Raw genomic sequence first — 17,800 nt, 5'->3', positions numbered from 1 at the left:
TAAGAGCTCTAAAGGCTGACTAAATCCAACATTTCTCTTAGCAAAGAAATCTTTCCCCTCCCTACCCCAGATCACCCATTCTCCTCAGGGCAGCATATACTGACATAAAAGTTTATCTTTGCTGAATTCACTGGTCCTTAAAGGTTACTTTAGGCAAGCATTTAACATAAACAAAAAGTCCGTTAGCAAAACAAGTCTTCCAGACAGGATACTACTCATTGTCTGGTACTGACTTCTGGTTACATTAGGAATGGACACAGACCAGCTATTGGCAACCTATTTCAAAACTTGCACAGCCTTTCCCATGTCCTTGATTCTCCCAATGCTATTCTATGTGCCAGTGTTCACTTTCTGTGATGGCCCTCATCCTAAGGTATACTCCATTTCAATGGTTCCCAAAGTGCATTTTTGAATGCACCAGAACAAACTCATCAGTAAACCATAACATTAGATTCCATGAAATAAGTTTTTTAAACTTTTAAAACATCTTCATCTCCAAGAAGTCAACTACATTCAGTTTAGCTCATCAAATCTCCTTCATGCAACAGCAGAAACAGAAAAGTTGAGAATATTTTTATTTTAACGAAGTAATTAACTTAGGCATATCTACATTAGACTTAATACTTATGCAGTAAAGTCACATTGTAGCCTGGACACTCTCTAAAGGTTGTTATACCAGCAATGATGTAAACCTGTGCCCAGGAAGCAGACATTTTAGGCCTGAGGATACATATTTATTTTAAACAACCTAACTCCAGTTACAGTAACAATTTAGGGGGCTATTCATCTATGCACTAAGGGAAATAGAAACAATAAAAGCTACTTTTTTTTTTTTTTTAAACGTTTATTTATTTTTGGGACAGAGAGAGACAGAGCATGAACGGGGGAGGGGCAGAGAGAGAGGGAGACACAGAATCGGAAACAGGCTCCAGGCTCCGAGCCATCAGCCCAGAGCCCCACGCAGGGCTCGAACTCACGGACCGCGAGATCGTGACCTGGCTGAAGTCGGACGCTTGACCGACTGCGCCACCCAGGTGCCCCAAAAAAGCTACTTTTTAAAAAAAGATCAAAGGTAAGTATAAGAAAGAGTACAGCAGAAACCTTCAGTTCGGTTTAGCATCAAAAATCTTTTTGGTCCAACAGCTTTCACTTAATTCTATTAATAATGAAAAAAAAAGATCTTCAGTCTAATTTTTCAGTTCATGAAACTCCTAAGTCTGTATGTACTATTTACCTGGGAACTTTAAGTTAGGAATTATGGACCTCTACAGGCAACTGCTGCCACATGCAAAAGTCGTTAACAGTCACAATGAGATGTACCTCAATTTCCTATAGCTGCAGTCCTTACAGAAAGGGTGATTTTCCTCTAGTAGTAGGATCCTCAGTACTTACAAAAACATCCATCTTACCTGCTGAATGCCTACATTCTTAACAGCAAAGATGTTATGGCAGTGTGCCAAGCACTGTTGTAAGTACTTTATCTATACAATTAGATCTCTAACCCTTAAAAAAAAAAAAAACAAACCGTAATAATGGTACTGCCCACATTTTAGAGGTTAAGACACTGAGGCACAAAACAATTAGCTCCAGAGATGCTGACGATCAAATTATGTTTAAAAGGAAAAAAGTCTCTCCAGCACCCCTAGAAAATACAGGATTGCTTTTTTGGATCTCCAACTTACATACAGCATAAAAACATCCTATTATACTTATTCATAGCCTTTTAGCCTCTATGACTAGTCTCTAGATTTTAACCTTGCTGTTCTTCTGTATCTTTGGTCTAATTCTCAGGCAAACCCCAAATTTGAAATTATTTTTCCTTTTTTATCCATCATATCAACAGTTTACATGAAACGACGTGCACCCATTTTGACAAACATATATTATCTGTGTAACCACTAACCATAAAGGTAAGTTCCCTCGTGTCCCTTTTGCAGTAAATCCCCAAATCTGCTTCAGGTAACCATTGAGCTCTTTCTGCCACTATAGATCAGACTTTTGTAGAAGTGAAATAATTTTAAAACTAAAACAGTTGACAAGTAATGAATAACATGAACCAAAATACTGGACTGCTCTAAAGGATACAATGCTTGTGGAATGGCTGTATTATTATCATTGAAATCGAACTCTCACTTCAAAAGTAACCCTAGTGTTCATTCACCAATCCCTAGTTGATTCACAAAAGGACTCAGAAGGAAAAATAAAATTCATTTGCTATACTGGCTGTACTTAATGAAAGAATTAAGGGACTAACACACCTAAACCACTAAAACAGATGTAGTACATGTAATATTTGATTTCCTTATTTACACTGAGCACTGCAATAAAATTGTTAGGCCGACACTAATAAAACCTATATATAAAAGATAGTGAGCATAAGTGAGCTCTATCTCTTCTTATATGGTCCCTGAAGGTTTTGATACCTCTCTATTTCCTAGCTCAGAATAGGTGCTCACAAACAGATGGGACAAAGGACTTCACAACTCTTAAGAATGGGGAGTTCTTAAACTTAGGGTTGGCTTGTGACAGCAAAGAACTCCTTCAACTTCCAAGTGTGTTGAAAAAGATGGTCCAGTCCATCTTTCACCTTCTCAAAAGGAGCCCAAAACTTGATACAATAGTGACCCACATGTAAATGCAAAGCTCAAATGTCAGTTACCGTTAAAAGCTGAAAGTTAACATGCAGGAAAAACTAATTCTGCTATAGAATCTGCAAAAGATAAAGGCCTTCAGAAGAGAGGTTTTCTAACACATCTTAAGCCGACAAACCCTTTGTTCACATGAAATGTCACCTGGAAACCCAGTATTTCCAACAACTGAAAAGGCTGAAGTAGGGGATTATGGGTAGGCTGATCTTCTTTCCTACCTCTAATAATTGTGCCCCTCTCTCACTGAAAGAGTCCTAAAAGTAGTTCATAATCCTACCTCCAGAAGCCTTTGACTAATTTTCTTAACATGTTAGCAAAAAATATTTAAAGCTCCACTACCTCAAAAAGGTTTATGTTCTACATTTCTGCCTTAGAGCACTAAAGAAATACTTTGCTAGTTTCCCAAAAAGCATTTGAAGTTACTTGGTAACAATACATTAAACCAAAAATCTATGACACATACAGTATGTTCTATGGACCCAGAATGAAAATAAGTGTGTATGTGTTGTGGGTGAGCAGAGTTTGTATTGTATGGCAGATCACCAAGTTAATCCACCTTAATTTTAAACACCACAGGGAATTTCCAGACACCTCTCCATTAAGAATGGACTCAAACCCAGGTAATGCCAAATTCCCCCCAATGCTCCAATCCTAGGTATAATTTCCAACAGACATTGCACCATTTTTTATGGCTTATAAATCAAAAACGGGACTGACTTACTGGCTCCAACACATTATGACCCACTATATACTATGGTCTGGTGCTGCTAGACATTGAAGTATTTACATTAAACTTCAAAAAATCTACCCTATATAGATCTTAGATTCTCTTCAACTGGAGCAAATTCATTTTCCATAAAAGCTCTCAAGTTTATTTTCATCAACAGATACTAGGAAGTATTCTCTACTTCAAGCCTTTAAGCCATGTTCACAACCAAACACCTTATCAATATACGGTGAAAGCAAACTGTTTATTACAGTAGCACAACGGCTGTAATCACAATACTACTTTTGTAAGGAATTTCCTCTTGGATAGCATAGCTGGGAAGAAAAAAAATGTTTAACATTCCTTATTTACACCTTGGTGTTTTCTGGTAATACATCTTTTAATGAAGAGCTGCCAAAGAAACAAAAGGCTCCAAAGAACTGCACACAGCTCCCTGGAGCCTTCCATGAGGCCGCTGAGTCCTCATGTCCATTGAGAGGGTAGCGCCAAGAGAAGTGGCTGCAGCAGCTGGGCACTTGCCTTGTTACACACCTGCTACAAAGGCTTCTATAGTTGATTGTACTTCAGAAGAAACTGATACATCTCTCAAATAATCACAAGATAATTCTGGCAGCAACAGCCCACTTGACACCAAGCTGGATGAATATGAGTCTTGGATTTCTGAAGTGAAGACCTCCCTGGAAGTAGAACAGGGAGAGCTGAAAGGCTGAGAGTACGGTTTCAGAGACATGTAAGCAGGAAACCCAACCTTAATACATCAACCACTTTTCTAAAAGGACTTTTTACTCATTAAAAAAATGAGAACTTGAAACATTTTGAAACTACTACTGTAAAGAAGCCAAAGAGCACTTTTTTTTTTTTTACATAGTCAATTGATGACTTAAAACTCAGCTAACAGCTTAAGAAGACACAATGCTGTCAAGGTCACCTCTGTATCCTACCGCTGATAGAATGTTACTTACCACACAGAATACCTTTAGAAATAACTGGGCAGGAGAGTATTAGAAGAGGATTCTAAAGGATGACTTTGGCACTATAGATGGGAGGCCTGGAGTAGGTTCAAACCACCAAAAACAGTGCCAGGAAGCTATATACTGGAAATGGTAGGAAGTTCCAATAAACTGTGCAAAGGCAATATGGATTTTTGCCATACTGGACCAAAAATAAGTGATGGAGAATAACAATAACCTACACAGAGTACTTAGGATAATCAGGACAGAGTATGCTTTTATCAACAGTAAGTGGAAAGCCAGTAATGACAACAGGCACCCTTAAACTTATTTTTCAGGTGATAAGGTAGGGGAAAAAAAAGAAAAAAGAAAACCCTAAATAACCCTAGAAAAAGAATATTAAAGGTGACTGCTGAAGAATTATTTTAAAAGACAAGAGCAAAAATGAACAGGAGATATTTAAGGGTGGGGGAGAAAAACCCTAAAGGAAATGAGCTCAACGGGCTAAGTTTGAAATGCCTAGGTAAAGGCTACCGTGTCAAAGGTCTCACAATTCTAAAATATGTCTTAATGAGAAAACAAAATACAGGATTTTCATACCATATACTTTTACATGTGGAATTGACAAGATTAGCCTTTTAAAAAATCTGTCTTGACTATCTAATGTAAAGATTAATTTTTTTCTGGAAGAAGTGTATGTACCCTCACTCAAGTAAAATACTTAAAGGCCTTTTGGTAATTAAGATGTAGTGACATTAAAGATAACTACTGTAATCCACATGAACAGGAAATTTACAACCATAGTAACTTCATGCTTTCTAAGCTTTTCAGGTGCAGTAAAGGTACAGAATAACTCTATAAATAAATGCACTTAATTACTATTTTGATTACCTTAGAGCAGATCTCAGTCATCTTTCCAAGAAGAAACCTTAATTATCATATATAAAACACATGTGTAATACAATTATTCCAACAAATACAAGGTTAAGAAAGAGAATACCCTAGAAGCCCTATACAGCTACCCAGGTGGCAGTGGTTGCATCTCCCATAGAATAAACATGTTCATACTTTTCTGATCATCATTCCCTTGTTATTTAATATTTATTGTTCTATGTGCCCCTAAACCATTGGCTTTACTGGTTTTGAACTATAAGTAGCATCCCTGTTATTCTTCTACCATGACTGCCTTCTTTTGCTCAACTTTAGTCTCAATTCACCCATGCAGATAGACATAACCAAAGTGCATTTATTTTCATTTCTGGGTAGTATTCTGTGTAGGTATGCCATTTATTTATCTGATCTATGGGTTACTTCCCATTTTTTGCTGTATTCTTTATGTTATTTATGACCTAACTTCTATTACTTATGTATCTAAGGGCAGTGCTATGCAAACTGTACTGTAGTGCAAGAGTCTAGCTTGCCAGCTGGCAGTTTAAGTAGCACTGGTCTAGGGCTATATACTAGAAGTGGAACTGCTAAGTTTTTGGTGAAAAAAGGTCTTCAAGTCTTTTGTTCATTTTCCCATTGTTTTTTGCTTTTTCTTGTGGGAGCTCTTCATGAATTTAGGATAGCAAATACCTCACTGATGATTATTTGGGGATGGTTTTTGTTAGATCGTCCATGTTGAATGTACTAAAGCATTTCATCCTACTTTTGGTCATGCCTAAAATAACATGTTTGGTCATGTTGAACGTAGGTGAACTGAAGTTCATCTAGAACCTAGAACTATACTTATTTAGGAGCTCTTTAGGATATATCAGAGGGTCCTTGCAGTAAAAAGCCAAGAAACAGATGAAAAATCACATATTCAACATAAACCTAATATTAATTTGTCTACATAAGCACATAAAATCATAGTAGGGAATTACATCCTAACAGCATGATAAAGAATTCAAAATATAAAACTGAAAAGCCTCTACAGTTAAAGGAAATTTTTTATTAAATGAAAGGAGAAAGAAGAGAATGCGTAATTTTTATGCTTATTAATCAATGTTTTAAGATTATTACAGCTAATACTACTCACGTTAATAATACCCCATTTGCGACTATGTGGATGGAACCAGAGGATATTATGCTAAGCGAAATTAGTCAGAGAAAGACAAATATCATATGACTTTACTCATGTGAGGAATTTAAGATATAAAACAGACAAACATAAAGGAAGGAAGCAAATATAAAAACAAGGAGGGGGACAAAACATAAGAGACTCTTAAATACAGAGAACTGAGGGTTGCTGGAGGGGTTGTGGGTGGGGGGATGGGCTTAAATGGGTAAGGGGCATAAGGGAGGACACTTGGGATGAGCACTGGGTGTTATACACAGGGGATGAATCACCGGAACTACTCCTGAAATCATTACAGCACTATATGCTAACTTGGATGTAAATTTAAAAGAATGGATATACTAAATACAAATAGTTTAAGAAGAGGTTTAAAATTAGTCTGACTTATAATCCATAACAGTTCACATCAATGAGAAAAGAAGAAAACCTAAAATATGCACCTATAATGTTGGTTAATATATACAAATAAATAATCTAGTATAGGTGGTAAACTGCAGAACCTTAAATTCAGGAATGTCAGTTTTCCCATGCTACATACAGACTGCTGAATAAAATTCAATAGTTCCTATGGGGAACAAAACCAAAAACCAAAAATAACAATACCCTAGAACAATGCTGTCCAATAGAACTTTCTGTGCTACATGCAATTTTCTTTATCATTGCCCAAAATAATAGCCAGTAGCCAGCACTCACAATGTGGCACCTGCAACTGAGAATGGAATCTTAAAGTTAGTTTTAACTTTTAAAGCTCACCACCCCCAAATAACTTTGATCAAGGTAACAAAGATCAATTCACAAGCTTACAAAGCTAGACTGTAAGGGCACAAAAAGTAACAAAGTAACAAACTCCACAGCAAATTCTGAAGAGAGATTTAAAATGCATGCTTACATAAGATAATGAAGAAAAGGCAAAAAAAAAAAAAAAAAAAGTTTGGAGAGGAACATTCAATAAGAATTTGTTATCTTGGGTCCTTCTCCAAGTCAGTTAGTTCTAGGCATTTAAGCTCTGATCTCATAGTGGCTGAATATGGCTGAGGCAGGCTGAACATCATCAGTGTAATCCTTGTAACGCAGTACAAATATTTTCTAATTCTTTCATAATGTTCTTCACATTATTCATTAAAGGATGGGTAAATCTTTGCTTCAGTTAGCTTGTGATAAATCATTTAAGTGTACATGGATGACCCTGGAATGAAAGGGAAGGACAAAAAATACCGTCTTCCTATGCCTTACCAATGTGAGAGCACTTCACTTGCAACAGCCTCTTTAGGCTTATCTGCACGACAGTCAGCCTAAAACAGCCTACTATTTACCTAGATTTTATAGCATGCAAGGTACAAATAACTTATTTACTCCTATTTGAAATTAAGAGTATCAAAATTTCAGGGGGCTAGATTAAGAGTCTCAAAAACTCTGAAATAACACCAGGTGAAAAGAGTATATATAATGGAACACACAGACTGGTAGCCACTGTTGATTCTCTTGGCTCAACTGTCTTTTGTGATAAATGCAAGAACCATTTTATGCCCTTTAAAAATTGGTCTATATTGCTTTCCAATCTTTTTGGCCCTCCCAGAGAAGATTCTAAATTTGCTCAAAGGAAAAAAATCCATGTTCCCCAAATGCTGTTTAATCCATTAGCATATTTCCACATTGTTCTTGTACAGAATACTTTTCCACTAATTTACACAAGCAGTGCAGAACCATCAAACACTATTTTATGTATGCCAGGGGATACATATGCCTTAAAAACTGGTATTTCAAGGATAGTTTTATTTGACTTTTTTGTCAAAGACACTAACAACCATTAATGAGTGTTCTGCTGAATTTGCTTTCATCACAAAATCTGTAAATTACCAAAACCAAATTTTTTTCCAAAGTCAAAAACCTGACTTTACTACTGACAATTAACAGCAAAACACGAGGAAACAATACTAGTACATACATACAGAACATTTTTCCCTTAGTTACAATAATTCTAATTTAGGTGGGATGGGTACTATTAAGGCATATGTAAATATTACCAATCAGGAGACAGAACATGAATATTTAAAATGCTGATGATTCAGGGTGCCTGGGTGGCTCAGTCGGTTAAGCCTCCAGCTTCAGCTCAGGTCATTAATCTTGTGGTTCTTGAGTTCGAGTCCTGCATCAGGCTCTGTGCCGATAGCTAGGAGCCTGGAGCCAGTTTCAAATTCTGGGTCCCCTCTCTCTCTATCCCTCCCCCACTCATACGTTCTCAAAAATAAACATGAAAAAAATTTTTTTCCATAAAAAACAAAATAAAATGCTAATGATTCTTATTAAGTTCCTACATGAACATAGTCAACTGACAACCACACAAAATATTTCAGACAAATTTTAAGAGCCCATTTAAACAAATCAATTGTAACCTTTTTCTAGATTTAGATACAACTTACTAAAAAGTGTAAGGGAATGATTAATTCAATCTGACTTCATCACCAGATCTGCTAATAAAAAGCAGTTGGTTAGAAGAGAATTTAGTTTTCTGGAAAGGCCTACTTCAGATTTTTCCATCAGGCTTATTAATTATAAAATGGAGCTCTGGCTAAAATAACTTGAGAATCTAGCCCACTGAAAAATCCACTCCAGCATAAAGCCCTAAGGATTTTTTTTTAACGGCATGCAAAAGCTTTTCCACAATTAGAGGCCCTTCATTAATTTTAGATACTATTAGTGTTAAAACACCTGTCAAATATCTTTACAGTGCTCACATATTACATCATACATATATTCTAAAGAAAAGTTTTCAAAGAAAAAGCTTTTATATAAGCAACTACCTAAGTTCCTAAATACTTAATACACTATCTCAAAATTCACATGGTTACCTGATTTAGAAACCTAACTCTGGAGGGAAATCCTAGAGCTCAGACCACCTGCACAGAACTATTGAAGTATTACAATGTTCAAATAGAGTTCACATAGCTATATGCTTTGCAATGCTATGCAAATGCAAGGATTTTCTACAAAAGCCAGCGTGTTAAGCCCTTTTAATGACTTCTCGTTTTCCAAACAGTATTGTTGCTCCATAGGATTTTAAATATCCAGTATAACAAACTCCTGTTGATACCTAAGGACCTTTCTGGAATGTAAAATTTTCTCTTGCCATTTTCATTAATTCTACTCAAGAACCTTTGGAGCCAGTGATCCTTCCGGAATTTAAAATTTCTCAGATTTTAGAATGGCCAGGAGGCGAAGTCAACACCCTGTAATCACAATATTCTTGCAACAAAATTTAGGAATATTGGCACTACCTGGGATAAGATAAAAAGAGCCTCAAGTCAGCTCAGATTCAGGTCAAGTTTTTGTTCCCAAATCAGTTTAGGTTACTATAAGGTCATAAAAAAATTTTTTTAAGTAACTTTTGAATTTCAGAATTATACACATAAGGGATTATGGACCTGCAGCTTCGCAGCAAAGCACCAAGTACTAAAGTTTCCTTCAACATAATACACATTGTACCTGGGCATAGTAAGTAAAAGTCAGTTACTTTGGCTGCCAGAACCTGCAGAGTAAGTATCTTTAATATATTCTACCTGTATTCATCTACCCGCAAAGGAGGTGTTAACTATGGATTTCCCAAGTTCACTATAAATATTAAATATAATGCAAAGTTAAGTTTTCATTACAGAGTTCAACTAAATGCCTGTTTTAATATGACATTCCTTAAATCATGAAGCTTGTTCTCAAATTTCCATCTTAGAATCTATTCATGACTATGTCATCAACTAGTCCCCACCCCAGAAAAGTTAAATCTCCAGGCCAATGAGGGAGAAACATCAGATATATTGGAAACAGACAGATGACTAACAAAAATTAAGAGATAACTGACTTGGTCCTGAGATGGCAGCAATAGTGCTTCTCTTTAATATGCACACAAGACACCTGGTTAAAATGCATTGAGTCAGGTTTGGGTGGGGCTGAGATTCTGCATTTCTGTTGTAGTTGATGCTAATCCCAAAGACCACACTACATTCATTAACAAGGGGTGGTTAATACACTCAAAAAAAAAAAAATCATTGTATCAGTTTAGGGCTAAAGGAACTGTTCTAGTTACAGCTGAAATCTAGTTACAGCTAGATTTTAAAAATAAGTAATTTAGGGGTGCCTGGATGGCTCAGTCGGTTAAGCATCCAACTTCAGCTCAGGTCATGATCTCACAGTCCGTGGGTTCGAGCCCCATATTGGGCTCTGTGCTGACAGCTCAGAGCCTGAGCCTGCTTCGGATTCGGTGTTTCCCTCTCTCTCTGCCTCTCCCCTGCTCATGCTCTGTCTCTCTGTCTCAAAAATAAATAAAAACATTAAAAAAAAAATAAGTAATTTGCTCAAACTCACACAGCTAAAAGAAAGCCAGTAGGAGTGGGGCGCCTGGGTGGCTCAGTCGGTTAAGCGTCCGACTTTAGACAGGTCACGATCTCGCGGTCCATGAGTTCGAGCCCCGCGTCGGGCTCTGGGCTGATGGCTCAGAGCCTGGAGCCTGCTTCGGATTCTGTGTCTCCCTCTCTCTCTGCCCCTCCCCCGTTCATGCTCTGTCTCTCTCTGTCTCAAAAATAAATAAACGTTAAAAAAAAATTTAAAAAAAAAAGAAAGCCAGTAGGAGAAACCCTCTAGTCAGGTTTCTAAGTCAACAGAACTTTCAAGAAATTTTATTAAACTTATTCCCCCCACTCTTTAGCCTTACAAATGTGTTGAAAACACATTTTAATTAGAGAAAACATTTTTATTCGATTCGATCTTTTTAACAAAATCAGACTACAGGAACACTAAACTGATAACCTATGCTTTCCTGAAAATGTCAATTGTTATGCCAAGTGTCTGCACAACTCAGAAACATGCAAACTTTGGGGCACCTGAGTGGCTCAGTCAGTTAAGTGTCGGACTCTTGATTTCAGCTCTGGGTCACATTGGGGAGTTTGAGCCCCACATGGAGCCTGCTTCAGGTCCTCGGTCTTCCTCTCTCTGCCCCTCCCCTACTTGCACGAGTGCTCTTTCAAAAATAAATAAATGTTTAAAAAAAAAAAAAAAAAAACCAAAACCTCAAAACCCAAATTTCAATTGCAAGAAACCTAAAATAAACTATACAAATCCAGTAGCAAATTCAAATTTAAACATCAGTTTACTGTGGAACTGTATTTTGCACATTCAATTCAAAAGTCAAATCCATACATAGAAAATCAAGTACTGGCAAAAATTATCCAAGAAAATCTGTTCAGAAAATAGCAAGCTAGGAGACGTACATATATCATCCCTCAGTAAGTCCTCTGAAAACAACCAATTTTTCCTCACCAGCTGAGTATTACATAAAGTCATCTTATAAAGCAATTATAAACTCTAGTAGTCACTTTATACCTGGCAAAATGCTCATAACTATACAAGAACTAATATTTACCTCTCCTACACCATGCTGTGAGGTATAGCTTCAGTGAGTAGAATGAACAGAATCTTTTACTCTATTTAAAAATGTCTTTTTTTCTGATTAAGCCCAAATACTTGAAAATTTACCAAATGGTTGAATGATGGAATAAGCCACTGCCTACACATTAAATTACAAAAAAAAAACCCAAAAAAACCCACCCAAAACTCTCCAACAACTTATATTAAAACCTGGATTAGTAAGATTTCCTAAAACTTGGTCTACAGTATGTACTTAAGTAGAGTAATACTTGTTATATATTCAAAATAAATTTTTTTTTTCAACGTTTATTTATTTTTGGGACAGAGAGAGACAGAGCATGAACGGGGGAGGGGCAGAGAGAGAGGGAGACACAGAATCGGAAACAGGCTCCAGGCTCTGAGCCATCAGCCCAGAGCCTGACGCGGGGCTCGAACTCACAGACCGCGAGATCGTGACCTGGCTGAAGTCGGACGCTTGACCGACTGCGCCACCCAGGCGCCCCGATTCAAAATAAATTTTAAGTGATTCAGTGATTGGTAAACAATGCATATAAAACTGAATCAGTAAACCCTTAACTGTCAAGCCTTTATTTTTTTATTTTTAGAGAGAGCGCGCGTGTGTACAAGAAGAGAGCGAGCACACATAGGGGAGAGAGAGAGATGGAGGAAGAAAGAGTATTTCAAGCAGGCTCCATGCTCAGCTCAGACAGAGCCTGACACAGGGCTTGATCTCACAACCCTGGAATCATGATCTGAATTGAAATCAAGAGTTGAACTCAACCAACAGACTGAGCCACCCAGGTGTCCCTATTTTAGAACTTTTAAAAAGCACATTAAAGATCACTGCATTTTAAGAGGTAAATACAATTTCAAATTCAGAAAAAAAGTGAGCAACAAGAACTCTCCTTTACTTCAATTTTACAAGACCCCCAGTACAGATGTGAAAATACTTACATGGACAAGTTAGGAGATGGAACCCCCCTATCATCAGCTAGGTTCCCAAGGTGGCTCAGCGTTGAAGTCGAACTGCTCTCTATACAGCACTTCTCCTAGGCCCTCTGGGTAGTTGTATACTCGGTCAGAAAGTTCGCCCTAAAGAAGAAAATAAAAGTAGTAGTAAATAGTCATAAATTAAAAAATACGTTACACTGCGCTTTTCAAGCAAGTTAAATTGATTTATAGATTAACTATGGGAGTATGTTTTAGTTTTAAAAGTGTTTCATTAATCACATTACACAAATAATGTTTTCAAAGGATTTACCATATTACCAAGTACTTTTTTATGTAGTAAAAATTTCCAAGCTCTTATAGTGCAAAGTTCACAGAACTGGTATCATCTTACCAAGTTGCTTTATCCACCTACTCAGTTTCCAGCCTTCATCTAATTTCATTTTTTGCTTTTATTTATCCTTCAAAACCCAAATTTCTCAGTGGACTAAAACTGCAAAATTCCCCAAGTACTCTGGTCTACCTGATGTGTATAATGTTCTAGTATGATTTGTAATCTGCAACTACCCAGAACATTTCTTTTACTCTCCAAATTGCAAGTTCTTCTTTGCTTAAAGTATAAAATCTTACTACATACCAAAAAGAAGATCGAGGACTTAATACATTATGAACGTGAAATAACATTTGAGAATTGCCTTATACATTAAGGCAAGTCACTTGGAAGTTTATACTTCTCTTCCTCATACCTAACCTACCTCGCGTCTTTTTACTATCGCTAGAACAACATACAAATGTTAAAGTGCTTAGCATGTTACAAAACGCTAAGTTTTAGAAATGGTTATTACCTATTATGGTTTGATTGGATGGACTTCTCAACTCTTAACTAAACCGCTACACCTATACTTAGAAATCATAATTCAGTGGTTGCTACTTTAAAGTAATATAACCGGACAGCATTTGTTAGAAAGGGTGATAAGGAAACTAACTAGAGATTATAAGGTTAAGAATCAGAGAAATTTCACAAGTACTCTAGGTATATCTAAAGCATCTCAAAAAAATTTTAAATTAAAAATAAAGCATCTCTCATCTCCATCAGAACAGAAGCATCCTTGTGGTTCTTTTAATTTACTAAAAAAATATGCTCACATATTCTTGATGAGTCAAGAACCCTTACCAACATGCAATGGTGATTATAACCTTACATTAGATTCCAAATAATGTACTCAAAAACAAAGATTTTGAGTCTTCCCACACCAAGATAATTTTAAAAATAAATTAAAAGTTGACTCATGCTGCAAAGACAGAGTTTATAAGGAATAGGATAATTATCCTGGGTGAGACACTCTCATCTGCCCGCCTCCCCCCATGTATCCACATCCACACAACTGTTTTGCTTAATGCAACCTCAAGAGCAGTGATGTAAAATATTAAGGATAGTAAACTTCAGACATTCAAAAATTTTCATCATCTCTACAACATTTCCATCTAGCAACAACAAAAGAAACTAGTAGGAAATGAAAGCCCTAAAATATGAAAAGCACATTTTGGTAAAATAAAAGGGGCATATAGGGTAAAAGAGCTATTTACATACAGGATAAATATTCGTACAGTTAAGATAAACCATAAAGGAGTTACATGAAAATGTGGAGAAAAGGAGGTACAGGAAAAGATAAGTTATTCTCATTTAGAATGGTATGTGTAAATCCTTTGGTTCATGAACACTGCAATCAAGTTCCTTAACTGAAGACAATGTCTCTCGTTACATCTAGGTGAACAGCACAGAGAGAACTAGTCCTGACTGAAGTCAGCAGTAGGTCACTACCACAAAAAAAACCAAGCCTCCCATCACTTTTACAGTACTATCCCAAAGCCTAGTACCCCCAAATTATCAGTATTTGAACAAAATACATTGCATTTACCGATGACTTTTAAAGTCGCTATGTAGTATCCTCTCCAAAAACCCCGAACTCCAGTCTAATGATGAGAAAAGTAGCAGACAAAGCCAAACTGGGCGACATTCTACTGGGTATCTGGCCACTACTTCTCTATGCTATCAATGACATGAAAAACAAGGTTAAGAAACTGTCACACATCAGAGAGAACTGGGGAAGATATGACAACTAATGTAACATGGTACCCTGAATTATCCCGTAACAGAAAAAGGACATTAAAAACTGATGAAATTCAAATAAAGCCTAGAGTTTAGTTAATAGTAATGAATCAAAGTCAGTTTCTTAGTTTTGACAAACGTACCACAGTAAGATGCTAATAATGTGAACTGGGTGAGAAGTATGCAGCTCTATACTATCTTTGCAACTTTTCTGTAAATCTAAAATTATTCCAAAATAGTCTATTTTACAAAATCAAAGTATTCACATAATCGGCTACCACTAAGAAATAAAAGTAACAATCTATTGATATATGCACTTCCGATGACTATCAAAAACATGAATTAAAGAAGTTTTTCAAAGAAAAGAAAGCAAACAGTATAATTCCATTTTAGACAAAGCTAATCTGTGGTTTAAAAAAAAATCAGAATCCTGGTTGCCTCTGAAGAGTGGGGGATTGTCATTTGAAAGGGCAAAAGAGAACTTCTGAGGTAAGGCAAATGCTCTACATCTTGATAGGTCTGGATTGCACAACTCTATTTTTCGTCAAAACTCATCAAATGATATACTTAAAGATCTGTGCATTTTAAGGTTATGTGGATTTTATCCAAAGATTTTTTTTTTTAAGAAATAACCAGTATTAGGCTATGATATATGCTCATGAACTGAAGTTGGAGGCGTTAAGTGTTCTGATGTCTCCGACTTTGAAACACATGAGAAAAAACCGACATGAATTGATGAATGGATAGTAGGATAGCAAAGAAAGCAAAACGTTAAATCTAGGAGAAGATGTAATTCTTTCGCCTTCTATGTTTGAAAATTTACTAAGTTAAACGTGAGTGGCAGGAGAAGGCACTGATATTCCATCACCTGTAATCATTAGAAGCCTACCTTTCTACTAAATGTAAACCCCCTCAGGGCTTCTTTGTCTTCTTGACCAGCATCTGCACTCTCACATTTGCAAAAAATTAAAGATTAGGGCCTTGCCCGACAATCCTTAGCCCTATTTCTGCCAGATCACACAGCACTTCTCTCTTCCTTAAGGGTCCTCAGGTTTGCACCCAAGCTGTGGGGCTTAAAGGTGGAAACACGAAGACAGTCAACACCTTAACGGGTCCAAGGCACCACCACAAAATCCAGTTAAGTCTGAACATCAATGGGGCTGTAAATTGTGTACCCGACCTCAGGTTTCCGAACCAGCAGGGTAGCCCAAAAAACAAACGCTCAGAATGTATTTTGGGCAAGAGTTAAAACACGTCACCATCATTCCCGTTGGCAGTCAAAATAGTACTTGATAAGCCACCCAAGCCTACCGTTCTCCCTCTCACTGCCCAGGAATCGTGGCGCGGACGGGAAAACGAAGCCATGGTGACTAATCCTCAGGCTCCAGGAGGTGACTGGGGTGAGTGAAGGCAACTTGGCCCAATCAGGAGAGCCGCAGGGGGCGGAGCAGCAGCCCCGAGGCTTCCAGAAGGGGCCAAGGGCCTCTCGCTAGCTACCTGACACCGGGGCTTCCCTGCCTCCGGGCCCCGAGTGGCGTCAACTTTCCTCCACCAGAGGGGGACCGCACTCCCCGCACCCCCAAGAACCCGTCCTCCTCCGGCAGCTGTCACAGGAGGCCGCCGCCGGGCCCGCCCCGCTCCATTCATAACCTAAGGCCCCGGCCGTTGCAGCCCTTCGCGCCGCCCGCGGGGATCCCGGAGGCGAAGTCGCAACGCGCCTCCGGGCCGGGGCTGCCAGACCAAGGGCCCTCAGGGCTGCGGCCCGGCCCCCTCCCCGGAAACAGCAATGCACCACGGGAGAGGGGTGGGGGCCGCACGCCGCCGGGAAACGACGCCGAACCCCGGCGGAGACCCCCGCGAGCGCCCCCACACGCACACGCCCCCTCACCTTAACCGCGGTGGCCCCCTGCTCCGCCGAGCGGCAGGCGGCCGCCTGAGGGCCCCGAGGCGCGCCCGCCACCCCAGCCCGCCGCGCCGCCGCCGCGGAGACACCGACCGCCGCCACACACACCGCCGTCCGCCATATTCGAGGCAGCCGGCCGCGGGGCACTGCGGGGCCGCCGGCCGAGTGGCGGGGCCCAGTCTGGAGGCACCCGGCAGCTCCCCGAGGCCAGCCCCGCGCCCCCACACCCCTCGGGTCAGTACTCACGTGAGATAACGGCCCAAAGAGTCGGGTAAAGCGTCTTCTCTTTTTCGGCGGAATTTTTAAAGAGGGATGTGGTTACCTTGAGCAGAAATACCCAAGGCGGCCTGGGCCATAGGCTGCGGGGACGACGTGGGGGGAAAAGCGCGGCACCGACACCAGCTGTGCAGCAGTGGCGGCGGCGGCCGAAGGGGAGAAATAGAACAACAACGCAGGTAAAAGAAGAATGGCGAGGACTGGGTGGGGAGAGGATTCGGCCTCGTCACACTGCAGAGCGGAGGAACGAGAAAGGATGAGAAGAGGCAAAGAAGGCGGAAAAAAAAGAAACACTGCAGCCAAGCGAAGAGCCAGACAGTGTGGGAAGGCGGTGCCGGAGACGCCAGTATTTATAGTAAGTGGGCGTGGTCTTGTGACGTCACAGCCATCCGGGCTGCCGCGCGAGTGGGGCGGAGTCGGGCTGCGGCCCGCGGCGGAGGGAGGCAGCGGAAGAGACAGGCGTGAGACGCGGAGGGGGCGAAAGGGGGCGGGGCGGGCGACCCCGAGTGCAGGTGCCGACCGCCTGGTGGCTTCCTGCCCTCGCGCCGGCTGCAGCTCCCCCGCCGCGAAGCTTCTGACGCGCGGACGTGGGCGGGTGAAGGAGAAGAAACGCGGCTCGTCCGCAGCGCGGCGTGGCCCCGCTTCTCCACCCCCTCAGGTGTCCGTGCTCACGCCCGTCGCTGGCCCCCGCTCATTGGGAGCTGGACCCGGGTCTCTGGTGGCCGCGACGCTGAGTTGTGCTGGGTCAGGGGCGGCGGCAT

General features: G+C 39.8%; 1 protein-coding gene across 3 annotated transcripts in view; it reads right to left on the bottom strand.

The window, feature by feature from the left end:
- AZIN1 (antizyme inhibitor 1) overlaps nt 1–17,365 on the bottom strand; it is a 31,928-nt gene extending 14,563 nt beyond the window's left edge. For 2 of the 3 annotated variants that reach the window (XM_030303745.1, XM_030303748.1), the window contains exons 1-2: nt 17,010–17,365; nt 12,757–12,894 (exon numbers count right to left, since the gene is read on the bottom strand). The gene's annotated coding sequence lies outside the window, so the exon portion shown is untranslated. Of the gene's footprint in view, nt 1–3,906; nt 4,053–12,756; nt 12,895–17,009 lie in introns of all 3 variants that reach the window. The other variant, XM_030303747.1, reaches the window with a different exon arrangement.
- Between the last annotated feature and the right edge of the window lie 435 nt (nt 17,366–17,800).

The sequence above is a fragment of the Lynx canadensis genome, chromosome F2 (genome assembly GCF_007474595.2).
Source record: "Lynx canadensis isolate LIC74 chromosome F2, mLynCan4.pri.v2, whole genome shotgun sequence".
Taxonomy (NCBI): Eukaryota; Metazoa; Chordata; class Mammalia; order Carnivora; family Felidae; genus Lynx; species Lynx canadensis.
Note: the sequence above shows the minus strand (reverse complement) of the source record. Positions and strands in the feature narration are given on the sequence as shown.